The 23,342-nt window shown below is 44.0% G+C and overlaps 1 protein-coding gene across 3 annotated transcripts in view; it reads right to left on the bottom strand.

Moving 5' to 3' along the window:
- The window catches only part of LOC132780124 (signal-induced proliferation-associated 1-like protein 3), a 164,889-nt gene that overhangs the window by 118,745 nt on the left and 22,802 nt on the right, over window positions 1–23,342 (bottom strand). Inside the window, exon 1 of one of the 3 annotated variants that reach the window (XM_067460877.1) lies at window positions 11,314–11,472. The exons of the other annotated variants lie outside the window; for them this stretch is intronic. The gene's annotated coding sequence lies outside the window, so the exon portion shown is untranslated. Of the gene's footprint in view, window positions 1–11,313; window positions 11,473–23,342 lie in introns of those variants that run through there. 3 annotated transcript variants of the gene reach the window in all.

Here is a 23,342-nt window from a genome sequence, read left to right as displayed (position 1 = left end):
GGGTGGTGACAAGGGTAACTTTACTGATCCTGAGAAAACAAATCAGGTAAAAGGGTGTGCCGTAGTACACACCACCTTGGACAGGCACAACTGAAGCGTTTGCTACGTGCACCATGCTGTCCTTATTTCTAAGAGACCTTGGGTGCCACTTGGCAACTGCAGTGTGGCAATCACAAGTCCCTCTAGATATTGTTACAACGGTGGCTCCCAGCATTCCCTATCATTGGTTGTGATAGCTAGGTCACAACCTAGCTATGGGCTCTATTGGGAGCTACAGCCCAAAACATCTAGAACAGTATTTCTCAATCTTGGGGTTGGAACCGCTGAGGGGGTCGTGAGGGGGTGTCAGAGCAGTCACCAAAGACCATCAGAAAAAACAGTATTTTCTGTTGGTCATGGGGGTTCTGTGTGGGAAGTTTGGCCCAATTCTATCGTTGGTTCGGTTCCGAAAGCTCTTTGATTGTACATCAACTATAAATCCCAGCAACTACAACTCCCAAATGTCAAGGTCTATTTTCTCCAAACTCCACCAGTGTTCACATTTAGGCATATTGAGTATCCATGCCAAGTTTGGTCCAGATCCATCATTGTTTGACTCCACAGTGCTGTCTGGATGTAGGTGAACTACAACTCCAAAACTCAAGGTCAATGCCCACCAAACTCTTCCAGAAGATTGGCACCAATCTTCTTGAAGGTTGAGGTGTCTGTTTGAAACTAGGCAAGTGAGGTTTATATATCCGTGGAACATCCAGGATGGGAGAAAGAACTCTTTATCTGCTTGAGGCAAGTGTGAATGTTGCAACTGGCCACCACGATTAGCATTTAATAAAGAGCAACACTCCAAACACAGGGAAATTCCAGACACTGATGATAACGTAGTCTGTGTGCATTCAGAAGAAGATCTACAAGCCCCTCTAAAAGTATATTGCATTCAAGGATATTCTAATATTGAAGATTCATGCCAAGTTTGGTCCTGATCCATCATTGTTTGGGTCCATAAGGCTCTCTGGATGTAGGTGAACTACAACTCCAAAAGTCAAGATCAATGCTCACCAAACCCTTCTATTGTTTTCTGTTGGTCATGGGAGTTCTGTGTGCCAAGTTTTGTTCAATTCCATCGTTGGTGGAATTCAGAATGCTCTTTGATTGTAGGTGAACTATAAATCTAGCAACTACAACTCCCAAATAACCAAATCATTCCTCCCCAACCCTACCAGTATTCAAATTTGGGCATATCAGGTATTTGTGCCAAATTTGATCCAGTGAATGAAAATACATCCTGCATATCAGATATTTACATTACAATTCATAACAGTAGCATAATTACGGTTACGAAGTAGCAACAAATATAATGTTATGCTTGGGGGTCACCACAACATGAGGAACTGTATTAAGGGCTTGCGGCATTAGGAAGGTTGAGAACCACTGATCTAGAAGGTAGTATGCTGTTCATCTTTTCTCAGAGATCACCTTCCAGGACCTTGCTGTTAGCAATCCAGAAAAAGATGCTGACTATATTCAACACTGTTACTCTCCAGTAAGCTTACACCACAGATGACAAAATTGCCTTGCAGCACTAGAATAAAGACTCCCTGTGGCTCCAGAATACCAAATGCAACTGCTTCTCCAAAGTCAAGGAGCTACGGTGGTGTTTCTTTTCCAAGTGAACAAGAGACCAAGCTCCTAAAAGGAGGATGGGAGTTGTGTGGCTGTATGGACTCTGTGTTGTCCAGGAATTCCATGTGGCCTTCCTCATTTCATTCTACCGGAAAAATGACTGTGCTATGAAAGATTGATTCAGGGAGGAGGCTCCTCAAAAAGATTGCCCCTCAAGCTGATCAGAAATGACCAGAACCTCATTTCTGATTCCAACCCCCACCCCCAAACCAGCCCTCCAAACATTCAAGTAGGCCTTTCAGCATGGTGTCAATCTTCTAGAGCAGTGTTTCTCAACCTTCCTAATGTGCCGCGACCCCTTAATACACTTCCTCATGTTGTGGTGACCCCCAACCATAACATAACCGTAATTTTGCTACGGTTATTGATTATAATGTAAACATCTGATATGCAGGATGTATTTTCATTCACTCGACTAAATTTGGCACAAATCCCTGATACACCCAAATTTGAATACTGCTGGGGTTGGGGGGGGGGTGTTAATAGGGAGTTATAGTAGCTGGGATTTATAGTTCGCCTACAATCAAAGAGTATTCTGAACTCCACCAACGATGGAATTAAACCAAACTTGGCACACAGAACTCCCATGACCAACAGAAAACACAAGAAGGGTTGGGTGGGCATTGACCTTCACTTTTGGAGTTGTAGTTCACCTACATCCAGAGAGCCCTGTGGACCCAAACAATGATGAATCAGGACCAAACTTGGCATGAATCCTCATTATTAGTCTCTGTCCATGCTTCACCAAAACCTCTATTAATAGCTCCTGCAACAAAAATAGCGTTCAAAAACCCAATTCTATGATGGGTATTAATGAACCTAGTGTCGGGAAAGCCTCGACAACAGACTGTATTACTTCTTGCAATTAGTTATCCCCTGCTGTCCTCTCTACCTTCTATCCTTCCCTGCCTCGTCTTTCATTTCCCATAGAAAACTCTGCACATGTATTGTGTCTCTTCTTCCTTTCCCAAGGACCACTACAGATACACCCAACACATAATGACATTTGTAAAGCCATGTTAGATCATAACCAAAGGCCTTACCTGGACTGGGCTGTGGCGCAACTAGTTAGTAGCCAGCAGCATTAAATCTCTATTGACTGAGAAGTCATGAATTCAAAGCCAACCCAGGCTGAAGTGAGCTCCCAACCGCTTGCTGTTGACCTATGCAGCCCGAAAGACAGTTGCATCTGTCAAGTACGAAATTTAGGTACCGTTTTATGCAGGGAGGTTAATTTAACTAAGTTACGACACCAAACCTTCCAGCAGCGTGCAGAAGAATGAGGAAGTATTCCATCAAGGACTCAGCATCACAAGTGGATAGTGAAGCAGCAGAAGGCCTAAGCCATAGTTATTAAACACAATCTCTGAGATCCTCCTTCTCTCATCTCCTGGGCAACGTCCTTGCAGACGGCCAATTCTCTCACACCAGAAGCGACTTGCAGTTCCTCAAGTCGCTCCTGACACAACAAAAAACATTCTCCTGGGAACATGGAAGCCTCTGCTAGTGAGACCGTTCCCCACTGGTAACTTGCTGGGAGCTAGAAGTAGTTCAGAAGAGAGGCAATTTAACAAATTTATGACTGGAGGGAAGACACTATGATGGGAGCAGCTAATGAAGAGCAGTGGGGAAACATAAATGCACTGCCAGAAACATCCTCCACGCAAACTGGAGCAGGCATCAAAGATTTATAAGGGCATAAATTTTTTATTACTTGGGAACGAGCTGCTATTCATGTACAAGCTATGCACAAAAACATCAAGATTTCGGAAAAGCACAAACCAAAGAGCTGAGCTGATGCATAACATTTGGAGGGGAGGGAGCCTGTGGAGATCTGTGGAGAATTTGCAGGAAATCTGAAAAAACCCAAAGCTTAATGCCTGCAAAAAGCAGCTGAAGTGAGAAGTCTGCATTCACAAAGGCAATTCTACTATGGATCAAATCCTTCACTTTTTCAGTAATCACTCAAGATACAGGGAAGTGCGTACTCCTTTACAAGGTAAAAGGTAAAGGTTGTCCCCTGACATTAAATCCAGTGGTGTCCAACTCTGGGGGTTGGTGCTCATCTCCATTTCTAAGCCGAAGAGCCAGCGTTGTCCATAGACACCTTCAAGGTCATGTGGCCGGCATGACTGTACGGAGCGCCAATTCATGCACAAAACCACATATATACACATATATATAGACACACAAAACACATATACACAGATTGGGCCACAGCAACACATGGCACGGGGTGGCTAGTAGTAAATAAAGAAAAACATTCATAAACAGGAATTTCAGACAAGAAAAAATTCAGGCCAGATCATCACCTCCCAATAAAAGATTCCACCAGGCAGTAAGAAGACAGACCTTGAAACTGCAAGGCTATTAAATGCTAATACAGGTGGCCAATTGAAACATTCACACCTACCTCCAACGGACAAGAGTTCTTTCTCCCACCCAGGACATTATTCCACAGAAATATAAACTCCATTTTCCTAGTTTCCAACAAACCTCATAACCTATGAGGATGCCTGCCATAAATGCAGACGAAACATCAGGAGAGAATGCTTCTGGAACATGGCCATACAGCCCAGAAAACTCAGGAGAGAATACTTCTGAAACATGGCCATACAGCCCAGAAAACTCACAACAACCAAGGAACACATTGTTGTTTAAATCTACAGGCATTGGCCAGTCCAGTGACCACTTACACAGGGATTATTCTGCAAACGTGACTGAGATCGTATTGCTTTGCTCTTGCAAATGCAGTGGGGGATTAGCATCAGCATCACTTATGAATCTTCCCACTTCTGGATTGCTGAATCTTCCCACTTCTTGCCATTTCTCTTGTTTGTAGGTCCACTGAAGCAGACCTTTTAAATGCAGGCCATATTTAAACTATAACCAGACTAGGCTAAGAGACAAGCAACCCTATCCCAGGCTCACAAAGAGTCACAGCACCACCTTAAATAGGTTTTTAAAAAACAGGCTGCCAGCATATAATTGGCAGAACCACGAAAGCATGGATTCTCTCCTCCAGGGTGGTTGGGCCTTGAAGATTCACACAAAGGAGCCCTGAAGCTTACTTATATTACGGCAGTAATGCTACACAAGCCCAGTGCCGTTTGGAGGAAAGCTGCCCTGGTTTTGAGAAACCGCAAGAGACAAAAGGCTCCAAAAACCAGAAAGCAGGTTTTGTGGGCCAGAGGGTAATGGAACACCGACATCCTTTGCAGAGAAGATTGCTTCGTAAATCCAAATCCTTTCAGTGCTTGTTTGCTCAAGGGAGCATAAGCTGAGTTACCCCTCCCTTGAATTCATAACTGCATGAGCCTTACTCCGCTCTCAACTCTCCCCATGGCAGGCAGTTAGTGGCGTCTTCTCCCTTGCGTGTCCAGTAAAGATTGTGGCTCTTTTCAAATCCAGTTCCTCCTCCGAAAATGCAACAGGTGGGCTGCTCATCAAAGCGTTCAGCTATCTGGAGTCCTTCCCCAGACAGTATGTTAAGGAACCGTAGTGAAGTAAAACATGAAGACACCAGGGATGTCAGAAATCTTAAAAGTTGACTAGGCATTCTTGATTACAAAAGTGTGAGTCAAGCACTGAAAGAGTTAGTAGCCCGAAGCCTGTTAGAGTCAGTGGGCCAAAGCTAGTGTCATCCTGCGGAGTGTGAGGTAAACCTCTGTGTGAGAGAAGCCTTGTGAGAGAACGTTCCAATGTGTGTGAAGCCACTGTGTATTTGTTTATGTGTGTTATGGGAACCTTGTTCTTGTCTATACAACAACTAATACAACAATATTATTTTACTACAAAGTAAAGCCTCCAATGGAAGAGATAGCATTGGTCTGTGTGTTTTTGTTCTTTTTATCACTTTGGGCTACTAGTGCTGGGTCACGCTGCTGCTAATAAGTTACTCTGCTATAGGTTTATGGGGAGGATCTTTTGTTATTAGGCCCACTCGCTCAACAAGGAATCATCCAGTTCTCTGGTTAAGAATTGTAACAAAAAATCCCAAAACCCTCTCAACTACAAATCCCAGGAATCCAGGGATTGACGCAATGGCAATTAAAGTGAATTGCAGCACTAGACACAGCATGGCATAGTGGTTTGACTACGATTCTGTAGATCAGGGTTCAAATCCCAAAGCAATCAGGGTTCAAATCCCAAAGCAATCAGGGAAATCTACTAGGCAATTTATAGGATTTATAGTTCACAAGCAAAGAGCATTCTCAAATCTACCAATGATGGAATTGAACCAAACTTGGCACACAGAACTCCCATGACCAACAGAAAATACTGGAAGGGTTTGATGGGCATTGACCTTGGGTTTTGGAGTTGTAGTTCACCTACATCCAGAGAGCACTGTGGACTCAAATAATGATGGATCTGGCAAAAATACACAATATACCCAAATGTGAACACTGTCGAAGTTTGAGGAAAATAGACCTTGACATTTGGTGGTTGTAGCTGCTGGGATTTATAAGTTTACCTACAATCAAAGAGAATTCTGAATCCCACCATTGGTAGAATGGGGTCAAACTTCCCACACAGAATTCCCACAACCGACATAAAATACTAGATTTGGGAAGAATTGACAATGATTTAGGGGAGATATAGTTAGCCTACATCCGGAGAGCACTGTGAACCCAAACAACGATTGATCTGGACGAAATTTGGCACAATAAGCCTAAATTTGAATACTGTTGGGGTTGGCGGGGGTTGTTTTTATCATTTGGGAGTTGTAGTTGGTGGGATTTATTGGAGGGCTTTCGGTGGGAGGATTCGCTGTCTGTTTCCAAAACGGAAGAGAAGGACAGGTGGAGAGATCTTCAGCCTTCTCTGCCAAAGGGGTCCCCATGAAATGTGTTTTCTGATGGTCTTTGGTGACCCCTCTGACACCCCCAGGTTGAGAAACACAGCACTAGGCAAACCTACAGAAGCATAGTATAAAAGACCTATAAGTATATATGGGATATACCCACTTCCAGCCACATCAGATCCTATCTTGGGAAAGGTAAAAAAAAAACACAAGGAAAGATGACGCTGGGCAAAGAGACACAGGGATATTTATCCCTGCTTGTTCAGCTTAACTTTTTATTGATTTAGAGCCATAAAATTATCTTAAGAGTAAGATAAGCTAGAAATAAAATGCTTTTGGCAAATGCATATTTGAGTCCATGTTGTGCAAAGGTAAATGGTTGAAAAGGATAGAAGTCCTGTTTGAAGTTTCGGTCACGTGGGAACTTATCTTACCACAACAGGCCAACGCAATCAGGAGCCAAGTCAGATTTCTCCAGACCATACAAGCGCTCCATTTATGAATTGGTTCAAGTCCACTGGAACAGATTCTTCCCATTTTCACCACGCTTCAGTAAAGGGAAGCTTTTTCTGCATGGGAACCACTCTGCAAACACAGGGGTCCTTTGTGACATTGCCATAAAATGTGGCCTGCAGACTCAGGAGCTCAACCCGGGCATAAAAGATTGTGCCTTCCTCGAAATGGAACAGTTTAGTTAAATATTTCAAATGTCCGTGAAACATTGAAAAGGAGAATGTACAGATCAAGAAGTTAAAAATCTGACCTCGTAGCAACTTGGACGTTGCATCACATGCTGCCACTTCAGAGGCAGCCAGCCCTACATTTCAGCATCAAAGAGAACAGAGCAAAGAAAAAAGTGATACACAATGGTCATCATAAAAGAGGAACAGCAAGCGTAGCAGTTGAGCAGGTATTCCTTTCTTTTACCTACCAGGGCAAGGCTAGACATCTTTGCTGTGAACCTCTTTCATTTCTTAAAGCATGCCAAACCAGACAATTTCTGGGTTACCTGAGATTCAAGGGCCACTGATCATAAGGAGCTCAAAGCCATACATTTTGACTTTGTACCTATCAAAAGGAGAAACCACTCAAGACATGCATTTGAGAAAAGGGATGCAATGCAATTTCAAGGTGTCTCCCAAACTAAGGGTATGCTGACGACCATTGGCTTTACAAAGGCTTTTTGGGAGGCACAAGTGTGGCCCTTGAGTGGTGAAATGGATTAAACCCTTGTGCCGGCAGGACTGAAGACCGACATGTCAGAGGTTCGAATCCGGGGAAAGCACGCATGAGCTCCCTCTGTCAGCTCCAGCTCCCCATGCAGGGACATGAGAGAAGCCTCCCACAAGGATGGTAAAACATATGGGTGCCCCCTGGGCAACGTCCTTGCAGACGGCCAATTCTCTCACACCAGAAGCAACTTGCAGTTTCTCAAGTTGCAGTGCAGATGAGCCCTGTCTGTCAGTTGCAGCTCCCCGTGCCAGGACATGAGAGAAGCCTCCCACAAAGATGGAAAAATATCTGGGTGCCCCCTGGGCAATGTCCTTGCAGATGGCCAATTCTCTCAAACCAGAAGCAACTTGCAGTTTCTCAAGTTGCAGCGCAGATGAGCTACCTCTGTCAGCTCCAGTTCCCCATGCGGGGACATGAGAGAAGCCTTCCACAAGGATGGTAAAACATCTGGGTGCCCCTGGGCAACGTCCTTGCAGATGGCCAGTTCTCTCACACCAAAAGTGACCTGCAGTTTCTCAAGTTGCAGCGCCCATGAGCTCCCTCTGTCAGCTCCAGCTCCCCATGCAGGGACATGAGAGTAACCTCCCACAAAGATAGTAAAACATCTGGGTGCCCCCTGAGCAACGTCCTTGCAGACGGCTAATTCTCTCACACCAGAAGCCACTTGCAGTTTCTCAAGTTGCTCCTGACACACACAAAAAGCGTGGCCCATAGGATATCCCCATATTGTATCTAAACCTAAAGCTACACAGGGCTGTTGCCTGAGTAGTAGGTGAGAAATGGATGTGCCAAGGATATTAGAACAAGTGTGTGGTGCTAAGGAATCATCAGAATTGCTTCATACACCTGATCATGGTTCTTATCCTTTTGAAATCCAGCAGAGAGATGGGTAGGGGATGGGTAAAGAGGATTAACCACATACCAGTGGACAAAATACAGAAGTACTGGGTAACTTGGTTCTGCAGTTCAGGTAAATGCATTAGAACTCTCCAGCAGAGAATACCAAGTTGATCACCAAACTGGAAGGAGCCCTTGGTGGCACAATGTGTTAAACTCTTGTGCTGGCAGGACTGCTGACTAAAAGGTCGGTGGTTCGAATACAGGGAGCGGGGTGAGCTCCTGTCTGTCAGCTCCCGCTTCGCATGCTGGGACATGAAAGAAGTCTCCCACAGAATGGTAAAATATCTGGGTGTCCCTTGACAAAGTCCTTGCAGACTACCATTTCTCTCACACTAGAAGCAACTTGCAGTTTCTCATCTCAGATGAAGAAAAAAAAGTGTGGCCCTTAGGATATCCCACCAGCCTCTCCAAAGGTCCTATTACCTCCATTTTAATTTTAGCCAAAAGCCATTTTCAGTGCAAAACCCTTTGCGGGATTCTTGAATGCTGGTAAGCCCCTACCACTTCAAAACAACCTCAGATTGCCTAAAATAAGCAGAGAAGTGCCACAGCATCACTTTATGTCACCAAAACAGCAGCCATGATGTTGGAATGCAACTGCAGTATTCCAAAGCCACAGAAAAGCAAAAAAATAAATAAAATGTTTTTGCCATCTGCGCAGTGAAGCAAAGCCATTTCTGCTCTAAAATAGCAATTTACAATCAATACTTCAAAAAATGTCATATCTACACGTGCCAAGCTGAACACATATTTCCAGACAAGTGCACACACCAGTTAGTATGCACTAAGCTGAGGCATCACCTTGAATGCAGCAGAGAGCAACACATGACCTGTTGCAAAGTCCGTGGGATGATCTTTGGAGATAAGATTTTTAAGTGTAACAGCAAAGTCCTCTCAACATTCAAAGGCCCCTTCTACTCTGCCATATAATCCAGATTAAGGTAAAGGTAAAGGTTTCCCCTTGATATTAAGTCGTCATGTTTGACTCTGGGAGGTTTGACTCTGTACCTCCATTTCTAAACTGAAGAGCCGGCGTTGTCCATAGACGCCTACAAGGTCATTTGCCCAGCATGAGTACGTCAAATGCTATTACCTTCCTGCCAAAGAGGTACCTATTGATCTACTCACATTTGCATGTTTTTGAACTGCTAGGTTGGCAGAAGCTGGGGCTAACAGTGCAAGCTCACCTTGCTCCCTGGATTTGAACCGCTAACCTTTTGGTCAGCAATTTCAGCAACTCAGCAGTTTAACCCACTGTACCACAAGGGGCTCTATATCCAAATTACAAATCATATAATCCACAATATCTGCTCTGACCTGGATTAAATGAGGCTACACTGCCATATAATCCAGTTCAAAGCAGATAATCTGGATTTTATATGGCAGTGTAGAAAGGGCCAGAGTTCAGTATTTTGTTCTTTCTTGTTACTGTTCTTTGTATGATCCTGACCTGAATGGCTTGCTGCTTTTTTCCAGAGACAACACTGAACTTAATGTGCTTCATAACAACAAAACACTAAAAAAATCAACATATAAACATTTCCAACCATATTACAACATAACAGTAAAAAGGAGCCCCCGGTGGCACAGTGGGTTATCATGTTTATTATTATTATTATTATTATTATTATTACTATTTATATTATTATTATTATTATTATTATTATTATTATTATTATGTTTATTATTATTATTTATATTATTAAGATTATTATTATTATTATTATTATTATTATTATTATTATTATGCTTCCTCTTCATCCTGGAAGGAAGTGGAGCCCCCGGTGGCGCAGTGGGTTAAACCCCATGTGCCGGCAAGACTGAAGACCACCAGGTCGCAAGTTTGAATCTGGGGAGAGCGCAGATGAGCTCCCTCTGTTAGCTCCAGCTCCTCATGCGGGGACATGAGAGAAGCCTCCCACAAGGATGGTAAAACATCAAAACATCCAGGTGTCCCCTGGGCAACATCTTTGCAGACAGCCAGTTCTCTCACACCAGAAGTGACTTGCAGTTTCTCAAGTTGCAGCACAGATGAGCTCCCTCTGTCAACTCCAGCTCCCCATGCTGGAACATGAGAGAAGCCTCCCACAAGGATGGTAAAACATCCGGGTGTCCCCTGGGCAACGTCCTTGAAGACGGCCAATTCTCTCACACCAGAAGTGACTTGCAGTTTCTCAAGTTGCAGCGCAAATGAGCTCCCTCTGTCAGCTCCAGCTCCCCATGCCGGGACATGAGAGAAGCCTCCCACAAAGATGGTAAAACATCTTGCAGTTTCTCAAGCCACTCCTGACATGACAATATAGATAGATAGATAGATAGATAGATAGATATAGATATATATGCCCATGCCAAAACACAACAATTAAGCAACACATAACTAAAGCAAAACACGCAATTAAAAAAATAAATGGAATTCGAAACACAACATAATACATTAAAATAACTTATTAGAAACAGGTGCTGAGCTGGTGGACATAATCCCATTTAAACAAAGACTAAATAGTTTGTCCTCAGATATTTAGATTGCAGATCCCAAGAGATACCTGGCTAAGACATTACAACATTCCTTTCCAATAGAGAACACTGCAGGTCAGGGAGAAGGATGAACATGAGAAGGAGATGGTGGAAGAGGAAGAACCCCAAAATAGGACCCAGATCTGAAGGGTTGGGGAAAAGAAGCAAAACCACATAAAGCTGACCTGCAATGAGAAAAACCTCCTTCTTCTCTCTTCTCAATTGCAAGAGGACAAAACACCTGAGTAGGAGGCAAAAGTCAACATGGAAAGCCTGCTCTTGGTCTCCACCTTCTTCACCAGGAACCAAAGGTCCTGCAGAATGACTTCAGAGTCACGTGAGAAGCCTGGAAAAAAAATGCAGCCCACACTTCTGCCCTTCCTCCTTCCTGATAAGAAAGCTACAAAGCAAGGCTGTAAAATCAACATTCAGATAATTGGAGAACACCCACTTCTTTCCCCAACCCACTGGCTCTTGCATACACAAACATATGCCTCAGCAACAGAAAGCTCTGACTCTGCCCAGCACAGCATGAGAATAATTAATACATCAAAAGGTATGTGAAAACAAGAAGGATCTTAAACAAGAAGCTTCTACCAGCTCTTTTAATGGCATGGCTAGACCAGGAGCCGAATCAGAAGCAGCAGTCAACTCAGAATTAGCACGGATGGACATCCCACATGTTGTGGTCCTTCTAACCCACAAAATATTTTATTTTTACTAGCCTTTTGAAAGTGATATACGCCCTTCCCAAAACACCCAAAGGAGTGATGATTTGGGTCTGAGCTCACCATTAGTCGTCAAAGTGAAGAGAAACAGACCTCCTTGGGCCAAACTCCCAAAATCTTGTCGGTCCCTCCAGAACAATGATCCAACTCCTTCTCTGTCTTAGTACTTTCAGATTCAGGGAATCTGTCTGACACAAACATGGAATCATAGAGCTGGAAGAGACTTCAAAGGTGACCTGGTTCAAGAAGCCACTGCACCTGCAGAATTGCTCAATGGAGTTTCCAGGCAGGAAGAGGTCATAGAATCATAGAGTTGGAAGAGATCTTGTGGACCATCCAGTCCAACCCCCTGCCAAGAATCAGGAAAATTGCATTCAAAACACCACCGACAGATGGTCATCCAGCCTCTTTTAAAGCTTCCAAAGAAGGAGCCTCCACTACACTCTGGGGCAGAGTGTTCCACTGCTGAACAGCTCTCACAGTCAGGAAGTTCTTCCTCATGTTCAGTGGAATCTCCTTTCCTGTTGCTTGAAGCTATTGTTCCACATCCTAGTCTCCAGAGCAGCTGAGAACAAGCTTGCTCCCTCCTCCCTATGATTTCCCCTCACATCTCGATCCATGGCCCTCATCATGTCTCCTCTCAACCTTCTCTTCTGAAGGCTGCCCAGCTCTTTAAGCTGCTCCTCATAGAGCTTGTTCTCCAGACCCTTGATTATTTTAGTCTCCCTCCTCTGGACAGCTTGTCAACACCTCCCTTCAATTGTGGTGCCCAGAATTGGACAAAGTATCCAGATGTGGTCTGACCAAGACAAACAGAGGGGTTGCATGACTTCCCTGGATCTAAACACTAAAAAGGTAAAGGTAGTCCCCTGACATTAAGTCCAGTCATGTCTGATTCTGGGGTGTGGTGCTCATCTCCATTTCTAAGCCAAAGAGCCAGCGTTGTCTGTAGACACCTCCAAGGTCATGTGGCCGGCATGACTGCATGGAGCGCCGTGGATCTAAACACTGTATCTAAACACTGCATGGATCTAAACACTAGACTCCTATTTATGCAGGCCAAAATCCCATTTGCTTTTTAAGATGCCGCATGACATTGCTAGCGCATGTTCCCCTTCCTGTCCACGAGGACTCCAAAATCTTTTCCACACGTCCTGCTGTCGAGCCAGGCATCGTCCCCCATTCTGTATCTTTGCATTTCATTTTTTCTGCCTAAGTTGAGTATCTTGCATTTGTCCCTGTTGAACTTCATTTGAATAGTTTTGGTCAATCATCTCTCTTATCTGTTAAAATCGTTTTGAATTCTGCTCCTGTCTTCTGGAGTATTGGCTGTCCTTCCCAATTTGGTCCCGTCTGCAAACGTGATGGTCATTCCTTCAAACTCTTCATCTAAATCGTAAAAAAAGATGTTGAACAGAACCAGACCCAGGAAGGAACCCTGTTTATGGCACTCCACTCATCACTTCTTTCCAGGATGAAGAGGAAGCATTAGTGAGCAACCACTGGGTTTGTTCACTTAACCAATTACAAATTCACCTAACCATAGTTTTGCTTAGCCCACATTTGACTAGTTTACCAGAAGGTCATGGAGGACCTTGTTGAAGGCCTTGCTGAGATCCAGATACACTACATCCACGGTGTTCACTGCATTCAAGGACCTTAAGATTGTCTGGAGAGACCCTGCTCTCGGTCCCGCCATCATCACAAGCACGGCTGATGGGAACGAGAGACAGGGCCTTCTCAGGGGTGACCCCTTGGCTATGGAACACCCTTCCTATGGAGATTAGATCGGTTTCTTCACTTTTAGTGTTTCGGAAAAAAACTCAAGACATGGCTATTCGAGCAGGCATTTGCAAATACTGAGTAACGGACATAAGAATGGAATCAACTACAAGATGGACTGGACATTGTTTTAAGCAGTATTTATTGAATTGTTTTATTACAGCTGTTATGATTTTACTGATGTTAAAGTTTTTATATTGTAACTGTGTTTTTGGTGGTATTAAATTTTGCCTTGTAAACTGCCTCGAGTCGCTGCAAGTCTGAGAGGGGCGGTATACAAATACTGTAAATAAATAAAGTAAATAAAATCTACCCAAATTGTAACTCTAAAGCCTCTTACCTTCTGTAGTACAAGAACACAAGATAGTGCTTGTGCATATTAGATGGTTTGATATAATTCAATATTTCTTGATATATATTTTTGCATTAATTAAGGGGGGGGGGGAACCCACAAAATCCTGAAAAAGCCACAATGACTCACGAGAAACGATGGAAAAGTTGGCCATGACTCAAAAGTGAAGTAATGCACATTTATTGTGATGCGACCCTTGTGGCCTGATTCTAATGGACTTACTCAATATGTAGGTGGGAACGCTGTTAATATATCGCCACAGCCCTCTAGTCCCACCCCAGTGAAATAAATCCCCCAGATGTTTCTGCACTGCTATTAGAGTGATTCATAACAGCATGCTTAACAGAAGTGTTTCACTCTGGCCCGGATGATGAATGAGTTCTCCTCGGCCACCAACCATGTGCATAGCGAGAACAAGGGCTATTTTAATGTTCCTGGCCTTCCTCCATGCCCTAACTACTTCGTCTTATTGCCTTTCTCCAGCAAATACCATGAAACAGAGGCGGAGAGCTGGAGGGAGCTCTTAAATTCGGCTTTGACTGCCAATGCACAATACAGATTCTTCCTCTGCTCACAAGGGGAGACTCCACTGCAAATACCTTCCTATTCAAGAAGCTAGAAAATAATGCAAGCAATTACAGCACCACAGTTATTCCATGAAGGAGCCATGTCAAGAGAAAATAACATATTGTGTTCCTAAAATGGTGGTAGTATTCAATGGGCAGGAAACAGTGGCCCAGAGGTACTAGAGAAGGTCCCTGGGAAGGCTGAAAAATCAGAAGAGATCCTTATTTATTTAATCTCCACAAATGTACGAGGGTTGAATGAAAATTAATGCCTCCACCTCCGTTACTTGGGTTTGGATGGGAATATTTTAATAAATCAAACCCAGAAATAATTCTTAGAATATTTATTTATTTATTATTTACTTCATTTATATACCGCTTTTCTCAGCCCTCAGGCTACTCAAAGTGGTTAACAACAGCAAAATTCAATGCAAAAACATCACAAAACGAATATGGGACAGTTAAAAACAGTAGCATCATCAACGATTAAACATCAATATAACAATCATTAGCGTCTCATCAGTAAAATCAGAATCTAATATCATCATCCATTATTCCATATTCCTATGTTCAATTACACTGTTTAATCAAATGCTTCTTCGAACAGCCAGGTCTTCACTTTCCTCCGAAACGCCAGCAGGCAGGGGGCCGATCTGATATCTGCAGGCAGGGTGTTCCACAGCCGAGGGGCCACCACTGAGAAGGCCCTGTCTCTCATCCCCGCCAAGCGCGCCTGTGATGCAGGTGGGACAGAGAGCACGGCCTCCCCAGATGATCTTAGTGTCCTAGTCGGTTCATAGGAGGAGATGCGTTCGGAGAGGTAAGTAGGGCCAGAACCGTTTAGGGCTTTATAGGCTAACGCCAGCACTTTGAATTGTGCCTGTGGTGTTGGAGGAAGGTTCTGAGAGTGCCTTGGACTGCGAAGAGATCCAACCAGTCCATCCTCCAGGAAATAAAGCCCGATTGCTCATTGGAGGGAAGGATACTAGAGACAAAGTTGAAGTACTTTGGCCACATCATGAGGAGACAGCAAAGCCTGGAGAAGACAATTATGCTGGGGAAAGTGGAAGGCAAAAGGAAGAGGGGCCGACCAAGGGCAAGATAGATGGATGGCATCCTTGAAGTGACTGGACTGACCTTGAAGGAGCTGGGGGTGGTGACGGCCGACAGGCAGCTCTGGCGTAGGCTGGTCCGTGAGGTCACGAAGAGTCGGAGACGACTGAATGAATGAACAACAGCAAACTGGCAGCCAGTGGAGCTGGCGTAACATGGAAGTTGTATGCTCCCTGTGTGCTGCCCAAGTTATTAACCTCGCTGCCTCTCATTGGACTAGTTGAAGCTTCCAAGCAGTCTTCAAAGGCAACCCCATGTAGAGTGTGTTGCAGTAGTCTATCCTAGATGTAACGAGAGCGTGGACCACCATGGCCAAGCCTGACTTCCCATGCTAGCTATGTTTCCCCTTTTCTTAAAAGGAATAAGAGGAAACCTTGTGAAAGGATACGAGGCTCTCACAGCTGACGTTTTACCTTCTGGATCATGGCCAGCAGGCGAGACCATCACACGGAGATGTGCCTCCCCCATCACGTACCACTGCAATCTGAATGACACCTTTAAAAACGGGCAAATCCGCATCTGTTCAGTAATTATTTCAGTTTCCGAATGAAAAGACAGCTGTGGCATAATAAAAGGCTTCATTATCTTGCTCAGCACGAGGAAGTCGCAATTTGTTTAAGGCAGGAGAAGCGGTTGGGTTCATGAATGCCGTCACTTTGTTTGCAGCGAGCAGATTTTACACTGTGCCCCACTGGGAACCACAGACAGATAACAAGTTTGGCCTTATCCGGATGATTCCTAAACAAATAAACGTTTATCCTGGGTGCTCTAAAGTCCTGGGCAACAGACAGGATGGGGGAACGAGCCTTGAGTTTTGGAGATGTAGTTCACCTCCATCCAGAGAGCCCTGTGGACTCAAGCAATGATAGATCTGGACCAAACATGCCATGAATACTCAATATGTCCAAATGTCAACACTGGTGGAGGTTTTGGGGAAATAGACCTTGACATTTGAGAGTTGTAGTTGCTGGGATTTATAGTTTACCTACAACCAAAAGAGCATTCTGAACCCCACCAATAATAGAATTAGGCCAAACTTCCCACACAGAATCCCCATGCCTTGAAGGGACTCACTGGTGCGAACCTCTCTCCAGCCTCGCACACCCGTCCGCAAATGTGCACCAAACCTCCCACATTGGGCCAAACCTCTGAACCCCACCAACGATAGAATTGGGCCAAACTTCCCACACAGAACCCCGATGCCTTGGAGGGACTTGCTGGTACGAACCTCTCTCCAGCCTCGCACACCCATCCGCAAATGTGCACCAAACCTCCCACATTGGGCCAAACCTCTGAACCCCACCAACGATAGAATTGGGCCAAACTTCCCACACAGAACCCCGATGCCTTGAAGGGACTTGCTGGTGCACCAAACCTCCCACATTGGGCCAAACCTTCCACACAGAACGCCCATGACCAACAGACAATACTGACGGTCTTTGGGGACCCCTCTAACACCCCCCTTGTGACCACCCCCAGGGATCCCAACTCCCAGGTTGAGAAACATTGTCCTAGTCCATGGAGCCCCCAGTGGTGCAATGGGTTAAACTCTTGAGCTTGTTGAACCACTGACCAAAATGTCAGTGGTTCAAATCTGGGGAGCAGGTTGAGCTCCCATCTGTCAGCTCCAGGTTCTCATGTGGAGACATGAGAGAAGCCTTCCATAAGATGGCAAAACATCTGACCATCCCCTGAACAATGTCCTTGCAGACAGCCAATTCTCTCACACCAGAAGCGACTTGCAGTTTCTCAAGTCTCTCCTGACACACACACACAAATATCTTAGTCTATCAGAAATATCTCTGAGTGCGACTGCTTACCAAATGACACTTGGTGCTTGATCAAAGCAGGAAGCATAACCGCACTGCCATAATATGAAAACCATGCACTCATGAGCCATTTGGGCCTCAGATGTTGCAGTGGAAGAGGAAATTAATTTTCTCCCTTGAAGGCACTTAGGTGGGTAACACTAGGAATACTTCCTGAATGTTTTAAAAGGGGGGAATCTCTCAGCTACAAAATAGAGGACATTAATTTAATAAACTGGGGGGGAAGCGTCAAAGACAATTCCAGCAATCTTACAACAGCTGGTGTGCAGCAGGCCAGTCATTCTCCTCTGATTTACCATACTGTCTATTATCTAGTCCATGGCTTCAGGCAAGGTCTCCAAGAGGAATCTTCCATCTCACACCCTTCGTCACCCTCTACATCAGAGAAGCTTGCCCTCTGCTCAGGGACATACAAAAGGCGTTCAGTGGCATGTCATCCCAAGAAGCAAGGCCTAAAATCCTATGTGATGTCAATTCCTACGGCAAGATGACATTGTGCACATACAAAAATGGACAATCACGCACAGTCCACTTATGGCTCAGAGGTTACCAGCAGAGAGCCAAAAAGATGCTCTGGTTCCCAGGCTGTTCTAACCCTGCTAATGTCACCTTTAATAACTTCCAACATGAGCTTCATATTCATACTGAAGTATGCCAGTCTGCAAGGTGCGGTGGAGATGAAAAATGTATAAGTTATTGGACAGTCATAGAATCATAGAATCAAAGAGTTGGAAGAGACCTCATGGGCCATCCAGTCCAACCCCCTGCCAAGAAGCAGGAATACTGCATTCAAATCACCCCTGACAGATGGCCATCCAGCCTCTGCTTAAAAGCTTCCAAAGAAGGAGCCTCCACCACACTCCGGGGCAGAGAGTTCCACTGCTGAACGGCTCTCACAGTCAGGAAGTTCTTCCTCATGTTCAGATGGAATCTCCTCTCTTGTAGTTTGAAGCCATTGTTCCGCGTCCTAGTCTCCAAGGAAGCAGAAAACAAGCTTGCTCCCTCCTCCCTGTGGCTTCCTCTCACATATTTATACATGGCTATCATATCTCCTCTCAGCCTTCTCTTCTTCAGGCTAAACATGCCCAGTTCCCTAAGCCGTTCCTCATAGGGCTTGTTCTCCAGACCCTTGATCATTTTAGTCGCCCTCCTCTGGACACATTCCAGCTTGTCAATATCTCTCTTGAATTGTGGTGCCCAGAATTGGACACAATATTCCAGATGTGGTCTAACCAAAGCAGAATAGAGGGGTAGCATTACTTCCTTAGATCTAGACACTATGCTCCTATTGATGCAGGCCAAAATCCCATTGGCTTTTTTTGCCGCCACATCACATTGTTGGCTCATGTTTAACTTGTTGTCCACGAGGACTCCAAGATCTTTTTCACACGTACTGCTCTCGAGCCAGGCGTCCCCCATTCTGTATCTTTGCATTTCGTTTTTCCTGCCAAAGTGGAGTATCTTGCATTTGTCACTGTTGAACTTCATTTTGTTAGTTTTGGCCCATCTCTCTAATCTGTCAAGATCGTTTTGAATTCTGCTCCTGTCCTCTGGACTATTGGCTATCCCTCCCAATTTGGTGTCGTCTGCAAACTTGATGATCATGCCTTCTAGCCCTTCATCTAAGTCAAGGTATCTCAAGGTATTTATATTTATCGCATCAGAAGCGAACTGAAAGTACAATTGTAATGTATTTTAAAAAACAATTTTGCAGACTTAGTATTCTATTAAATGTCCTTTGACCAGTAGCTGGCCACTTGGAGTGGCGCTCGTATTGCTGTGAGAAGGTCCTCCATTGTGCATGTGTCAGGGCCCAGGCTGCATTGTAAAGGGTGGTCTGTGGTTTGCTCTTCTCCGCACTCGCATGTTGTAAACTCCACTTTGTGGCCCCATTTCTTAAGGTTGGCTCTGCATCTTGTGGTGCCAGAGCGCAGCTTGTTCAGCACCTTCCAAGTTGCCCAGCTTTCTGTATGCCCAGGAGGGAATCCCTCATTTGGTATCAGCCATGGCTTGAGGTGCTGGGTTTTAGCCTGCCACTTTTGGACTCTTGCTTGCTGAGGTGTTCCTGCAAGTGTCTCTGCAGATCTTAGAAAACTATTTCTTGATTTAAGATGTTGGCGTACTGGCTGATATCCGAACAGGGATGGGCCAGAGATGTCACTGTCTTGGTCCTTTCATTATTTATTTATTTATTATTTATTTATGATTCTTCTATCCCGCCTTTCTCAAGTCCAAAGGTGGCTCGCGACGGCTTACAAACTGGCTGCTACTTCCTAGCGGATGTTAGGTGGTGCAATACCAGCTAAACAGTATAATTTCTCCAGGTGGTGTAGGGCATAGGCATTAGGTTTGGTTAATTAAAAAAAAACGGTCCAAAACTCGTTTCTGATGCAGGTGCTGGTGGTTCAATTCTAAAGTCAATTCTGATTTTCACAGAATTTTTTTTCAAAACTTTTCAAAACTTCCAAATCCTTTCGTTAATGGTTTGAATGTGTTATTTCCTGTTTCACTGGGTGGCCTTTACTTTGAAAGTAGTTGTTTTACTCCAAAAGCGGGGAAAAGCAAGCGGAGGAAATTCCTTCCTTCTCTGGTTTAAATCTGGCTTCTCTGGCTTGAGCTGAAACCAGGGATCAGAAGCAGGGAAAAGCAAGCAGAGAAAATTTCTTCCTTCTCTGGTTTTAAACTGGCTTCTCTGGCTTGAGCTGAGGCCAGGAAATTCCTTCCTTCTCTGGTTTAAAACTGGCTTCTCTGGCTTGAGCTGAGGCCAGGGACCAGACGTGGGGAAAAGCAAGCGGAGGAAATTCCTTCCTTCTCTGGTTTAAAACTGGCTTCTCTGGCTTTAAATCTGGCTTCTCTGGCTTGATCCAAGGCCAGGGACCAGAAGCAGGGAAAAGCTTAATCATTTCTGACTCACTTCCTGAGTCATAACAAAAATGGTGGAAAAAGCTTTGGAATGGCAAAGGAACTTCCGGTTTTTAAAAAAGCTTTGATATCGCTTCAAAAAGGTAATTTTAACAAAATTATTACGAGTTATTCGAGCGACTCTATCCATGCCTAGTAGGCATACTGTGATAATGCAGCATATGTCTCATTAAGAGCCACAGCCACTGTTTTAGCGTGGTGAGATGTGTTCCACACCAGGCATGTTCTCAAGGTGACTACTGAAAATTGAGACCCACTTTTATTTCTGCAAGGAGCCATTACAGCATGCCCTATAACATGGACCACTTTTCATCTCTTTGTATACTCTTCCTCTACTAAAGCTGCTTAATCCTGTAACAACTTTAACAACGTGCCTTCCCAATATAACTCCCACCCAGCATAAGACTGCTCTGCCTTCATGCTTGGGCAAAGGCTCAATGAAAGCCCCCTGGCTCTGTTCACCTGCCTCCGCCACCTCCATTTTCCAACCAGTCACCTGTTCCTCATTTTTTCCACCCCATCTCATGCTGAGAAAGGCTAACATTGACATCCTCATGCATCTACTCAAAATGAAAACCCTGTGAGTTAAATGGGGGTTTATTCCCAGCTGCAATCTGAATCACCAAAGCACAAAAGGCGCTTCGGTGACAACCACAGGCATTTCCCACCCAGTCAACCTTCTGCTCACATATTGTGCAGGACCCTCAATGAAGGAGGGAAACAGGTGAGAAAATGAACCAAAGAGCCGAGAAGGCAGCTGCTCCGGTTAAAGCAGATCTTAATTAAAGCATTCACATAAATAGGCTTCATTACAAGGGGTGAGAGCTTGATTGACCTCATTGACCAGCAAACATTCTGCCATTAATTTTTCTACAAGCCAAACCTAAGAACAGATGGCAAATGCTTCAATCCCAATACAGAACTAGAAAGAGCCACCGAGCCCCCTCTGCCCAGAGAGAGCCACTCACTCACAAACTGGTCCAAGCCATTAAGTATTCATGGGATGGAAGACAAAGAGTTCAGGATGTCACCAAGAGGCAAACCATATCCTGCTTATCCTGCAAGCTTTGGGTTCAATGAAATATAGAAGAAAGAGAGGAGCAAGGAAGGCAGTTCCATCTTGTCTCCTGCACTGTGCTTATAATGTAATGTAATATAATGTAATATAATATAATATATTGTATATACATATAATATTGATATTATTATAATGTAATACAATATACTACTACTACTACTACTACTACTAATATGATATTATAATTAGATATTTTATATTAAATGTAATATTACTAATAATATTACAGTATAATGTTATAGTACAATGTAATATATAATATTAATATTGTGCTATGGTAATCTATATAAATAAAAATGTAATGTTCGTTTGTGGGATTAACAGAACTCAAAAACCACTGGACGAATTGACACCAAATTTGGACACAAGACACCTAACAACCCAATGTATGTCCTTCACTCAATTTTTTTTGATTTTGTCACTTTGGAGTTGTAGTTGCTGGGATTTATAGTTCACCTACAATCAAAGAGCATTCTGAACTCCACCAATTATGGCATTGAACCAAATGTGGCATACAGGACTCCCATGACCAACAGAAAACACTAGAAGGGTTTGGTGGGCATTGACCTTGAGTTTGGGAGTTGTAGTTCACCTACATCCAGAGAGCACAGTGGACTCAAACAATGATGGATCTGGACCAAACTTGCCACAAATACTCGGTATGCCCAAATGTGAACACTGGTGGAATTTGGGGAAAATACAGTCTTAACATTTGGGAGTTGTAGTTGCTGGGATTTATAGTTCACCTACAGTCAAAGAGCACCTTGAACTCCAACAACGATGGAATTGGGCCAAACATCCCACACAGAACCCCTATGACCACTAGAGTGGGCCACAGCAACGCGTGGCAGGGGACGGCTAGTAATAGTAATAATAGAGTAAAATAATAAATGTAATAATAACAATACAGTAAAATAATAAATTTAACAATAACAATAGAGTAAAATAATGTAATAATAACAACAATAAAATAATAAATGTAATAATAATAATAATAATAATAATAATGACAACAAAGTAAAATAATAAATAACACTGTCTCGAGTATAAACCGGGGGAGACTTTTTCAGCCTAAAAAAAAGACTGAAAAACTAGGCTTATACTAGAGTATATACAGTAATCTATTGATGAAATGAACAGCAGTAGTGAAAAAATGCTCGTTATAGTGTCCCTCCTACGTCATGAGCAGGAGGAAGACTCCATTTACTAAACATCCCAGAGCTTTCAGGGGAAGAACATGTGGAAAGGTTTTCTTTTCTACGTCTCTGCCCAGCGTTGGGAGAAGGAATCAGCAAAAGCTCCCTCTCCCATTACATAACCTTGTTCCACCAGTCTGCCATTTAATTAAGATCTGCTCATCTTCTGCACAAAGAGATATTGCCTGCTAAGCTGGTGGGAACCTGACATCGCAGGCTGCCTGCTAATAGGAAACTGTGGATGCATTTCTACTGGTAGAATACCAATTGAGGCTTAGAGAGCTGCACAGCTGCAACCCCATTCCTCTTGCATCCAACAATAACATATCCTGTCGAAAGCCAGAGGCCCAGCGGAAGAAACAGAAACAGTAAGGGCGAAGCCAAAATTCTGAAGCTATGCTCGAGACAGAAAGCCCTGCTCCAGGCACAACAAAGCTCACAAAGGATGCTGCTGGTTGCAGCTACCTTCTTCCCATGGCGCCTTCCAAGCCACAAGCTCAGTATGGAGAATGTGGCACTTTTGGTGCTTAGAAGACGTCTTCTGGATGCCTTAGTCACCAAATATGGCTGCATACCTCTAGACCAGGGGTCCTCAAACTTTTTGAACAGAGGGCCAGGTCACAGTCCCTCAAACTGTTGGAGGGCCGG

Source organism: Anolis sagrei, chromosome X (genome assembly GCF_037176765.1).
Source record: "Anolis sagrei isolate rAnoSag1 chromosome X, rAnoSag1.mat, whole genome shotgun sequence".
Lineage (NCBI taxonomy): Eukaryota > Metazoa > Chordata > Lepidosauria > Squamata > Dactyloidae > Anolis > Anolis sagrei.
This window is presented reverse-complemented; position numbering and strand designations above follow the sequence as displayed.